Source organism: Elephantulus edwardii, unplaced genomic scaffold (genome assembly GCF_000299155.1).
Source record: "Elephantulus edwardii isolate Elephantulus edwardi_28Jun2011 unplaced genomic scaffold, EleEdw1.0 scaffold00124, whole genome shotgun sequence".
Classification (NCBI taxonomy): Eukaryota; Metazoa; Chordata; class Mammalia; order Macroscelidea; family Macroscelididae; genus Elephantulus; species Elephantulus edwardii.
In genome coordinates this window covers 3335661-3340649 of record NW_006399874.1, presented here as the reverse complement: position 1 = coordinate 3340649, position 4989 = coordinate 3335661, and the positions used below count along the sequence as shown (strand labels likewise).

The 4989-nt window shown below is 33.7% G+C and overlaps 1 pseudogene; it reads left to right on the top strand.

Moving 5' to 3' along the window:
* Positions 1-650: 650 nt before the first annotated feature.
* Positions 651-1449, top strand: LOC102848157 (annotated as a pseudogene).
* Positions 1450-4989: the final 3540 nt, after the last annotated feature.

Below are 4989 nucleotides of genomic sequence, written 5' to 3'. Positions count from 1 at the left end.
AGTGAGTGAGTGAGTGTGTGAGTGAAAGAAATCCAGGATTTTTTTTTTTCTTTTAAAAATATACTATCATTAGAGTTCTGGATAAAATATATTAAACACTAGTTTTTAAGCATTAAACAATGGAAAATACGGGATTGTGATCAGAAGCTATTTCCAAGACTTGGAGTAAACTAAGAAGATCTAAAATGTGTTATCTGAATTGAGAAAAAAATTACTTCATTTTTAGAGGCTAAACCAAAAGAATTTATAAGGTAGAATAACAGGAATAAATTTTGTACACACACACACACACACACACACACACAAAAGAGAGAGAAAAAAGAGTTTAAGATTTGCCAAAGAGTCTTCTAATGTTCTTTTTTAGAGTAATCATCTGCATGTAATTGAGAATAAATTACCAAAGTAATGGAAAGAGCTACCTAAAATCAGTAACATGAGAAATTATTTGGAATACTTTTGGTAGTTGCTAACCCCCTCAAACCACAGCGGGTACCATGGAGTTTATTCTTACTGTGGTTTGAATTCCCTAGGTGTCCTATGAGAAAAAGATGGGCAGTCTCCCTTCAAAGGATTTACAGCTTCTGAAAATCCAGTGGAAGGTCAAAAACTTACCCTGATTTTAGTTGTTTGTAAGATGTGATAATGAGCTATCCGAAACCATGTTTCACAACCAATATGACAATGATGTCACTGTTTGGAGTCCTCAGGGCAGAATTCATCAAATTGAATATGCAATGGAAGCTGTTAAACAAGGTTCAGCCACAGTTGGTTTGAAATCAAAACCAAGCCGTATTGGTTGCATTAAAGAGAGCACAGTCAGAGCTTGCAGCTCAGCAGAAAAAAATCCTTCATGTTGACAACCATATTGGTATTTCAATTGCAGGCCTTACTGCTGATGCTAGACTATTATATAACTTCATGCACCAAGAGTGTTTGGATCCAAGATTTGTTTTTGTCAGACCTCTTCCTGTGTCTCATTTTGTGTCTCTAATCGGAAGCAAGACCGAGATACCAACACAGCATTATGGTCAGAGACCGTATGGTATGAGACTGCTCATTGCTGGATATGATGATATTGGCCCTTACATTTTCCAGATATGTCCATCTGCTAACTATTTCGACTGTAGAGCTATGTCCGTTGATGCTCACTCTCAATCAGCTCGTACATACTTGGAGAGATATATGTCTGAGTTTATGGAGTGCAGTTTGAATGAACTGGTTAAACATGGTCTTCGTACCTTAAGAGAGAGACTTCGTGCCGAGCAGGACCTAACTACAAAGAATGTTTCCATTGGCATTGCTGGTGAGGACATGGAGTTTACGATCTATAATGATGATGATGTGTCTCCATTCCTTGAAGGTCTTGAAGAAAGACCATAGAGAAAGGCCCAGCCTGCTCAACCTTCTGATGAACCTACAGAGAAGGCTGAAGAACCAAGGAAACATTAAGTGATAACTAGTCTACATATGTAATATCAACTTTGTAAGAATGCTGGAGCATAAAACTTGAATGACAGTAGTCCCTACATTGAACCAAGAAATGGCCAAGTGGTAGAATGATATGTTTTAGGAATCAGTCCAGATGAAAATTTTTTCCAGGAAACGTAATTGAAACTATATACTGGAGTTCATGGGTTTTTTTTAAATTTTATTTTATTTTGGTTTTGAAAAGGTCTATGTAATCATTTTCTAGAAAGTATAAGACACCAAGTATAGGTTCCATATAAGCACAATCAACTGTTTTGAGATTTCCATTTTCCTCAAATTAGCCTCAATTCATTGTGATTGACATAGTCAAATGACTCTGCGTAGTCAGTGAAATATGGATAAACATACCTCTGGTACTCTTTGCTTTCTGCCAAGACTCATCTGACATTGGCAATAATGTCCCTAGTGCCGTGACCTCTTCTAAATCCAACTTGTATTTCTGGCAGTTTTCTGTCAATGCACTGTTAAAGTCTTTTCTGGATAATCATCAGCAGGATTTTGCTAGTGTGTGGTATTAGTAATATTGTTCAATAATTTCCAGACTCTGTCAGGTCACCTTTTTTGGAATGGGAATAAATATGACTCTTCCAGTCAGTTGGCCAAGTAGTTGTCCTCCAGATTTCTTTTCACATTTTGGTGAGCACATGCAGGACAGCATCTGTTGAAATATGTCGATTGGTATTCCATTAATTCCTGGGGCTTTATTTTTTTCCAAGTTCCTCAGAGCAACCTGCACTTCCACCTTTATCACCATTGTCTCTTGATCATATGTTGTTTCTTGAAATTCTGTGTCAGCTAATTCTTTTTGGTATAATGACTATGTATACTCCTTCCATCTTCTTTTAATGCTTCCTGAACCATTCAATATTCTACCCATAACATCTTTAATCATTGCAATTTGTGGCTTGTATTTATTCTTCAGTTCTTTTAGCTTAAGAAATGCTAAGCAAGTTTGGCCCTTTTCATTTTCCAACTCCAACTCCTTGCACATTTCATTATATTATTTTGCCTTGTCTTCCTGAGCAGCTCTTTGAAATCTTCTATTCAGCTCCTTAACTTCTTGATTCCTTCCCTTTGCTTTGGCTTCCAGCTTTCTAGTACAATAGTAAGAGTCTCTTCTGACATCCATTTTGGTTTTTCCTTCTTTTTAATGACATGTTGCATTCTTCGGGAACAATATTTTTTATACCTTCCCACAGCTTATCTCGACTTCATTAATTAGTGTTCACGACTTCAAACTTATTCCTTAGTTTTTAAATTCATGAAAGGATAGACTGAAGGTCACATTTTGATTCCTGTTGATATGATTTAACCTTCTTTAGTTTTAATCTGAATTTGCATCTGAGTAGTTCATTTTCTGTTTTTACTTCTGATATTGAACAAATGTAATCAATAACTGATGTAATCAATCTGATTCCTATGTACCACATCAAGTGAAATCCATGTGAATAGCTTGCATTTATGTTTCTTATAAAAGGCATTTGCTATGAATAAATAATTGATTGTACAGAATTCTATCATTCTAGCCACAGCCTCATTTCTGTCACCAAGTCCATATATCAGTCCATTATGGTCAGGGAAGAAATCTGATGATAACATATTTTTAAAGAAAAAAAAATACATATCCTGGCTACTGGTTTATGTGTTGACTCCGACTCAATAACACATAATAACAAAAACTTGGTGACCATATAATATGGTGTAGAGCACAAATTGCCACATCTGTCTTAAAGCAGGAAAGCTGATGAGTTTGAACATGGATTTGAAATAACAACTTTTATCACCCTGCTTATCTTTTTGGTTCTTCAAAATTTTTTATATTAATTTCTATTTTAGCTAAATGTGCTATCATAGCCAAAGTTAAAACTTTACTTTTACTGTTCAATTTCAAATTTATACTCTGAAAATGTGTAAACTGGAGCCATTCCATCTGAAGAAGTGTAACTAGCAAACTTGTTCCTTATATTGCAAATAATATTTTATTTTTGTATCAACTTTAATTTTATTCATCAAATATTTTATAATTAGTTTTGAAAATGACAATATTAAATTATTTCTTTCAACATTTATAATTAACTCTAACATGGCAATTATATTAAATTTTAATCAGTCTTAAAACATTTTAATAAAAGAAAATGTAAATTTTTAAACTCTATTTTTAAAGTAAGGTAGAATTCACTATAGTTCTGAATACAATTTGATGGGTTGGGGGATGAAGGAAGTTGTTAGAATCTATTATGGAAAACAATGCATTCAAATTTTGTAAATAAACTAGTATAATAATAAAAAATTAAAAAATATAAAATTCCTTTTTTATGATAGGATTCTGAACTTAACTGTAAAAACTGTAATATTGGTAACAGATTTAATATTGATGTCAGTAACATTGAGTCAGAAATGGCTCAAACTGACCCTCTAGCACATTTGCAGAGAGTATAAATCTCAAGTGAGGAAATTGTCCATCTTTCTCCTAAGGAGCTGCTGGTGAATTCAAACCAACTGCATCTTTGTGTTGACAGTAGAACCCCTAACCCACCAGAACTCACTTAATAGGCATGTAAATGTAATGAGAATTTATTTTTAAAATACTAGAAAGATTAAGGATGCTTACATACCAAATACATAAATGCATAAGAGCAGAGTGCAATAAAATATTTCATACATTAATATTCATTGTAGTTCTGGGCTGAATTGCCATGATATTACATAAAATAAACAATAAATCACATAGATTTAATTAATACATAATTATAGAGTACTTTAAGAGATCATTACAATAAGCCATAATTACACACAATTAAAAAAATATTCTCTAAATTTTTTTTTTTGCTTCATTTAAGTTATTCATGTTTCACAGGATAAGTTTTGCTCCTCAACAAACTCTCTCAACCTTGACCTGAGTAGCTGATGCATCCAAAACTGCTATAGAAATATCAAGAAAACGGTTTTGGTCAAGTCTTTTCCATTGATAGGAGCATATGATTCTTGTTCTCTGGGCTTTGTTATTGTGATGAATTACATTATTTTTTTTCTTATATTGGACCATACTTGCATACCTATTATGAATCCTATTTAGTCATGATGAATTTATATTTGTAATTTATATTGTTGTTGTTAATGATTGCTGTCGAATTGAGTACAACTCATTGTGACCCTATGTACAAAAAGCCGGAAACTTTCCTATAACAATCATCACTTATCAAAGTTCATAAAGTTTCCAGAAGCATGTTGTGGAAGTGGATGCCGAATGCCACTCCTGCTTCCAAACGTGTCTTATACTGGGAGTTCCACCAAACACTTTTGAGCTGTGGTAATGGAGAAGAGTACTAAATAACCCATAAATAGTCAAAAATGCAAATAGATATATCTTAGAGAAAGTGCAGTGTTTATTAGAGGCAAAGATGATAAAGCTTCATCTCACATACTTTCAGCATGTTTCTAAGAGAGGCTATTCCTTGGAGAATGACACCATGCTTGGAAAGGCAGAGGGTCAGTTGAGAC